The sequence below is a fragment of the Mesoplodon mirus genome, assembly GCF_964341445.2.
Source record: "Mesoplodon mirus genome assembly, chromosome: 3".
NCBI classification, from domain to species: Eukaryota; Metazoa; Chordata; class Mammalia; order Artiodactyla; family Ziphiidae; genus Mesoplodon; species Mesoplodon mirus.
Window position 1 is genome coordinate 85,305,855 of NC_138978.1, and position 8,493 is coordinate 85,314,347.

Here is an 8,493-nt window from a genome sequence, read left to right on the forward strand (position 1 = left end):
AGAAATATCACATTTTCACTCATTGAAAAGAGACCAGGTGCATGTATCCTCTATTTACAAAAATCTGGCTCCTTTAGAATAAATCGCTGCAGGATGCTGTTTAAATTGATGTTCACAGAGCACCTAAACATTTAGCACTTGAACCACAATGGGGCTTAGGGCGTATGTAGCGCCACTTGAAGTCTCTCCACTGCCAATTAATTTGAAGGAAAATATTGCCATGTGGGATTCTTGTTTTAGAGAAATAGCTCTGCTCCTTGCTAAACCAAATAATTTAAGCATGTTGAGTGGGTAATGGGCCCATGTACATTTTCCCCAAAATTCTCACTCCTTGGATGATATTAACCGAGAGATTTCAGCATTGTTGAGCCCTGACAAGGCTGACCCCAGAAGGCTTAGGCCCAAACCAAGGGTATTTGTGCTAATGAATAGCTGCTGGGGCTGTTGGTATGCACTCCCAGGCATGCCTCTGCTTTTTTGCTTACTATTTCTCTGTTTTTTCCTTTTATTTTTCTTTCATTCCTTGTTTCTTTACCTCTTCTTGGACAGTTTTGTGTAGATAATGGACAGAGGACAGGCCTTGGAGTCAGACAGGTTGCATCTGAGACTATCTACAACCAAGCTGAGTGACCTAGAACAGGTCAGGTCTGATCTCTTCATCTGTAGAAATGACAGAGTAATATCTAACTTACTGTGTAGTCATGAGAATTAGAGATAGTAAGTGTAAGCTTTCTTAAAAGACAGAAAGTGGCCAGTAAAAGTAGGGGTTATATTACTTTTATTACTATTACTACAATTACTTTCACGAGGTTGATTTAGATTCTTACAGTAGCTGCTGTTGAACTCTACTCTGAGTCTCTTTACTACAGAGTATCCATCCTTAGATGCTATGAGTGTTGGCTGCTAGAGAGGATCACACCACCTTCCTTGAGAGATGCCTGGGAACTTGTACTCTCCCATGTCACTACTTCTCTAAAGTTTTCTTCTAAGAGGACTCAATCAACCAGTCATCTACAGGAACTACTATCTTAGGCTTTGCTTCTGGGATACTAACCTAAGAAAATTAGTAGTAGTAGTAGTAATACAAATATATCTTAGGCCTTCCACTGGCAACCGCAAATACTTCAAGCACTCAGCTAAAGACAACGCTAATCTATACTGGATCAGCTTCTCCTTCCTGGTTCCACTTCTGGCATGACAGTGTGCAACTCAGACTCACTCCTCAGCAAAACTGATGAAAAGTAGTTTTTAAACAGCCATTTAAAAGTAGTTGGCCGTGGGCTTCCCTGGTGGCGTGGTGGTTGAGAGTCCGCCTGCCGATGCAGGGGACACGGGTTCGTGCCTCGGTCCGGGAGGATCCCACATGCTGCGGAGCGGCTGGGCCCGTGAGCTGTGGCCGCTGAGCCTGCGCGTCTGGAGCCTGTGCTCCGCAACAGGAGAGGCCACAACAGTGAGAGGTCCACGTACTGCAAAAATAAAATAAAATAAAATAAAAATAAAATAAAAAAATAAAAGTAGTTGGCCGTGTGGGCATACAAAAATAGAAATGGCCCTATAGGCATACAGCAAGTGAGGAAATATATACTCAAGAATATTTACTAAAACTCCATAAAACTACAAGAGTCTGTGGTATTTGAGCCAAGACCCATACTATCCCTCACCATTCCCAGCTCAGTGAGATGGGAACTCCACCCAGACTGGTACAGCCGAGAACACAAGGTTCTGACTCCCCCCAGCTCCCAGTTGGAAGCCTATCTTCCTGGGAGGGACAAGACATCAGCATTTCTCATGCTGCCCCCAGCTACTTGTTGCTGAGGTGAAGTTCTGGGTAAGTGCAGCCAAGAGGTGGGGGCTCCCTTCTCCCACTCATGAGACAAAGGTTCTACCTTGGGCATGGTAGGACACCAAGGTCCCAATTGCTCTTGCCTCAGCCCAAAGGACAGGGGGTTTATGCCAAGGGAAACAAGCCAAGGACATCTGGGGCTGTGCCCCCACATCCACTGAGCACTTAGTTCTTTGAGCTGGGGTGTCACTTAGAGAGAATTGAGCTATAGTTCCTTACTCCAGCACCAGAGTTGTGACTCAGAGATTTTGCCTAGGAGAAAAGGCCGGCCATAGAACAAAGAGCTCAAATTCTCTCCCCAAAGGAATCAACTTTATCTGAAACAGCATGTGAAGTTCAAGCCTAAGGGTACTTTCAAAAAAACAGTAGAGGGCTTCCCTGGTGGCGCAGTGGTTGGGAGTCTGCCTGCCGGTGCAGGGGACACGGGTTCGTGCCCCGGTCCGGGAGGATCCCACGTGCTGCGGAGCGGCTGGGCCCGTAAGCTGTGGCAGCTGAGCCTGCGCGTCCAGAGCCTGTGCTCTGCAACAGGAGGGGCCACAGCGGTGAGGGGCCTGCGTACTGCAAAAAAGCAAACAAACAAACAAAAACAGTAGAATTGTTGGTTAGAGGCAATTGGAAGGAGATTGATAACTTACTTGAGGATATATAGGCTAAATGATAAGACAAATAGTTGCTGGAGAAAAATAAGAAAACAGCTGCAAGAACCCTCCTAGAATCTGAATAAACCTCAAACACTGAGTATCAGGAACTATCACTTCGAAGGAGCCTGAATTTGATTGGATTAATGTGTAAATTAATTTATTCCCCAGGACATTGTTACAAACAATAGAGCAATTAACCAGCCATTAGTGGAGTTTCATAGGCGGGTGTGGTCAGGTAATCAGACAAACAATCCCGCTAAAACCCTGCTATCCCAGAGTGACTGGGCACATCCAAGGATGAACCCCTGAGGAAAAACATCAGAGACTTTATGTGCGTTTAGTGTGCAGAGGAGGAGGGGCAAGGAATAGACTTCACTAAAATAACCCATTCAGTCCCTAAACAACTAAACAAGCTAATAACAACAAGAAGCCCCAGAGGAGGGGCGAGATGGAGCCAGTATCCAAAGTTGTTGTAATATGTTATCTACAATGTTCATTTTCAGAAACATATTATGAGACATGAAAAATAAGCAGGAAAATATGACCTGTATACCAGAAGAAAAGCAAGCAATAAAACTGTCTGTAAGAGTGACCAGATGTCAGATTTATCAGAAAAAGACTTCAAAGAAGCCATTATAAATATGTTCAAAGAACTGAAGGAAACAATGATTTTAGAAGAAAGGAAAGCATGATGACAATGTCACATCACATAGAGAACATTAATAAAGTGATAGCAATTAGTTAAAAGAACCTAATGGAAATTTTGGAGTTGAAAAGTAAAATAACTGAAATTTTAAAATTCACTAGATGGGCTCAGTAGTAAATTTAAACTGGCAGAAGATGAAATTAAAGAACTTGAAAATAGATCAATAGAAGTTATGTAATTCAAAGAACAGAGAGGAAAAAAATAAAGAAAATGAACAAAGCCTCAGAGAAATGTGGGTCACTATTAAGTATACCAACAGACATGTAGTGGTAGTACCAGAAAAAGAACAAGAGAGAGAAAGGGGCAGAAAAAATATTTGAAAAATTAATGGCTGAAAACTTCCCAAATTTACTGAAAAAATATAAACCTACTTATCCAGGAAGTTCAAAAAACTACAAATAGGATAAACTAAAAAAGATCCACGAATAGACACATCATAGTAAAATTTCCAAAGAAAATATTGAAAACAGCAACAGAAAAATGACTCCTCACTTATAAGGAAATTCCAATAAGATTAACAGTTGAATTATCAGAAACAATAGAGAGCTGGAGTCAATGGGATTACATATTCTAAGTCCTCAGATTTTAAAAACTGCTAATCAAGAATCCCATATCCAGCAAATTTATCATTCAAAAAAAATGAAGGTGAAATAAAGATATTAGGATAAACAAAAACTGAAAGAATCTGTTGCTAGCAGACCTGCCTTACAAGAAATACTAAAGTAAGTCCTTCGGGCTGAAAGGAAGTGACCTCAGACACTTATTTGAATACACACAACGCGCGTGCGTGCGCGCACACACACACACGCACATGCACACAGGCACACACACAACAAAGAGCACTGATAAAGGTAATGATGTAATAATAAAAGAGTATAAATGCCTGTTTCTTATCATTTCTTCTCTTAATCATTTAAAAAGCATAAAGCAATGTATATTTAATTGTATTGATGGGCCTATAACATAAATTTAATATATTTGCCAATAACAGCACAAGGAAGTTGGTGAGAATAAAGCCATATTGGGTTAAGAATTGACATCAGATACTTAACTTGAATCCATAGGAACAAATGCAGAGAACCTAAAATGATAAATAAGAAGGCTGATATAACAAAAGCTATACATATATACTTGCTCTCCTTTCTTCTCTCAGCTTCTTTAAAAGACATAAAATTATGTAAAGTAATAATAATTATAACAATGTATTGTTGGGTTTATAACATGTATAGAGGTAATAGCTATAACAGTAATACCACAATAAGAGAGAAAAGAGAATAGAGCTATATGGGAATGATGTTTCTACATTGCCCTGGAATTGCTGGTATAATTCTGAAGCTTTTTTTGATAAGTTAAGATGTATATGGTAAGCCCTAAAGGAAATAACTAAACATATATAGCAATAAAATCATTAAAGATATTAAAATGCAATATTAGAAAATATTCAATTAATGAAAAAGAAGGCATTAATGCAAAAAAATAAATAAAGGTGAGACATAGAAAAACAACTTAAGTGGGAAGTGTAAATTCAATTATATTAATAACAAATGTGAATGGATGAAACAATCCAATCAAAGAGCAGAGATTGTCAGACTGGGTTAAAAAAAAGGATCCAAATATATGCTGTCTACAGGAGACACAGGTTATTGTCAGAATTACAAATAGACTGAAAGTAAAATAATGAAAAAAGATGCACGATGCAAACAACAAAAATAAAGCTGGAGGGACATTTTATTATGTTAAAACTATCAATCCATCAGGAAGATATAACAACTATATACATATGCGCACCTAACAATAGAGCACCAAAGATATGAAACAAAAACTGACAGAAATGAAAAGAGAAATATATAGTCGTCCTTCAGTATCCACAGGGTATTAGTTCCAGGACTTGCCACGGATTTCAAAATCTATGGATGCTCAAATCCCTTATATAAAATGGTATAGTACAGTCGGTCCTCCATATCAGCAGGTTCTGCATTTGTGAATTCAATCAACAGCCAATTAAAAGTCAATCCACAGATGCAGAACCTGTGGATACAGGGGGGTGACTGTGTTTACATAAAGTTCCCCCTATCACATCATCCTTAAGCCCTGGCCAGCATTTATTATAAGACCTCAAATGCACAGTTTGGGGAATACTTGAGAGAGGATTCATTCTTTTATAGTTTTTATTTTTAAAAATTAATATAACTAATAGTTTTCTTAATAAAAGGCAAAAAGTTTAAATTTGATAAAACCAAAATAAGCTGTTAGATTGCTTTTGTTACTTCTTAATCAGTTCTTTTGGCATTAAAAAGACACAATCTCAGATTATTTCTTTGGTTAAAAAAAGCAAACAAAAAAACCCCAGAAATCCCTTGACAGGCGTAGCCCTACAGGAGAGCTTTATAGGGCAATGTCCAGATTCAAAAGATCCACAAAAGCCTGAAACTTTGTCCTATGGTTATAACTGTGTATATTTAGAGGACATTGATTTTGTTTAACAGCAGGTATACTGAGATGCAATTCACAAAATTCACCTTTTTACAGTGTACAATTCACTGTTTTTTTCATATAGTCACAGAGTTATGCAACAATCATAACTATCTAATATCAGAACATTTTCATCACTCCCAAAAGAAACCCTGTACCCATTAGCAGTCACTTTCTGTCCCTTCTCTGCCAACCTCTGGCAACCACTAGCCTTCTTTTGTGTGTGTGTGGATTTACCTATACTGGACATTTCATATAAACGAATCACATATTATGTAACATTTCATGACTGTTTTCTTTCATTTAGCATAATGTTTCCAAGGTTCATTTATGTTGTAGCAGATATCAATATTTCATTATTTTTATGGTCACAAAATATTCCATTGTATGGATATACCACAATTTGTTTATTCACTCATCAGTTGGTAGACATTTGGGCTGTTTCTACCTTTTGGTTATTATGAATAATGCTACTATGAGCATTCATGTACAGGTTTCTTTGTGGCCATGTGTTTTCAATTCTTTTGAATATATTCCTAGGAGTAGAATTGATGCATCATATAGTAATTCTGTGTTCAACACTTTGAGAAACTGCCAGGCTGTTTTTCAAAGTGGATACACCAATTTACAGTTCCACCAGGAATGTTATAAAGGTTCCAATATCTCCATATCCTTACTGAGATTTCTCATTTTCTTTTTATTTTAGTCATCCTAATGAGTTTGAAGTAGTATCTCCTTGTGATTTTGATTTGCATTTCCCTAACGACTAATGATATTGAGCGTCTTTTCATGTGCTTATTGTCCATCAGTATCTTTTTTTTTTTCCCAAGAAATGTTGATTCAAATACTTTGCCATTTTAAAATTGGGTTATTTTTCTTTTTATTGTTGAGTTTTGTTTTTATATACTCTGAATACAAGCCTCTCATCAAATATACAATTTGTGAATATTTTCTACTATTCTGTGTGTTGTCTTTTCACTTTCTTAACATTAATATTTTATTTAATGCTACCCTTCTGTTTTTATTTAAAATGAATGAGAAAGAACACAACATTTGTACAAATGTGTAGATACAAGTGCTCTGGAGAAAGAGCAGAAATGCAAGGCAAGGAAAAGAGTCTTGGGTTTTAGTGCAAATCACTCCATTCTCAATGCCATAACACCAAATCTGTACTTGCAACACAGCAAAATATGTCTACCTACTATATTCTATTTCTAAAATCCAAGACTTCTGAACTCAAATAAGAATCTGCCATCAAAAATCCAATCTATCATGAATTCCTGCACTATGAATATCTCCAGTAGAGAGCACTAATGTTTCTTAAATATTTTGTGTAAGTAGCTTTAAGCTAGAAAAAGCTTAGGAAGCAGTTATGACCCTTTTCTATTCCTACACACCTGGGAACATAAGACACAGGCATTTATTCCACATTCATTAATGGTTTATAGAGCACTCACTCCCCCCAGGTACCATGTTAGTCCTTGGGATCCTGAAGAGGAAAAGATATACTTCTTAACCTCAAGGAATTTAGAGTCTAGTGAAGAAGCTTATCTCAATCTCCCAATAGCCCCATCTTCCATCAGTCAAGGAAAGCATTTACTCATGCACTTCCCCATCTCTAACCACATACATATATGGTAGAAAAATGCCTGGACTGTCTTCACTTGAAAACAGGAGGGCCTTAGAGATAATCTAGTCAAAGCCTCTCATTTTATACATGGAAACTCTAAACCCAGTAAGTTACTTCCCCAAGATCATGATAAAACCTAAGATTAATATGGGATTTACTATGTGTTTGGAGCTACTCTAACCATACTATTCATTTAATCTTCACAACCCATTTTCCAAATAGAAAATTAAGGCACAGAGAAATTAAGTAATGACAAATATCAAGCAGCTCATAAGGGCAAAGCCACGATTTGAATCCAAGTAGTCTTGCTCCAGAATCCCTGCTTTTACACTATGCTATATTCAAGTAACTGTTTCTAAAGGTAGTCATGACTTTCTGACTCATGTCTTTATACTGTCTTGTTACTTTATGCTAGCAAAATGGTTTCCAGCATCTCTAAAGCCAATCCTTTGGTCAAAAATTATCAAAGAAATCTTAAGATATTATGGCACCTTAAAGTCACAAGACACTCAAGTTGGAAAAAGTGGCCCAATTCAACGTGGATATATATGTTACCAGGAGGAAGAGATGAAGACATACATAGCCATGAGAAATATAATAAGTAATCTTGTAATAAGTAATTTTTTTAGCTAACTTTGATGAATGTTGCCACCTGTGTATCATTCCCTTGTCTTCTTGACTCACCCCCATGTACTCCTTCCCACTTCCAAATCCCAGTCTTTTAAATTTGTTGATTTTTCAATCAAGTAAGAACATGTTAAAATATGAGAACCAAAGTGGACAGAGCTAGGGGTTAAATCCTGAGATGACCTTAGAATACACAAATTAGAGAAGATGTGCATTTCAGAAGTCTCAGACTTCATTTCATTTCACTCTTTCAGTTATCACCCAGCAAATACTTGTTTTGTGCCTACTATGTTCAAAACAATGAACGTGTTTCTGAGGATGCACTAGTCCATGTGATGGATGTGACCTTTGCCCTCCTGAGTTCCACAGCCTCGCAGCATTCCTCCAGAGGATGTTAGGGATCTGTAGTTAAGCAGTTGTCAACTTTCAACCTATTGGGCCTCTGAATGATGACTGAGCTGCAGGAGGATTAACAGAGTGACTCAGCAAGGCTAGAAACTGCTAATAGATGCCATCACTCTTAGGTATACAGACTATAGAGGTAAGAGCATATTGTTGAGAAACGCCTATAATA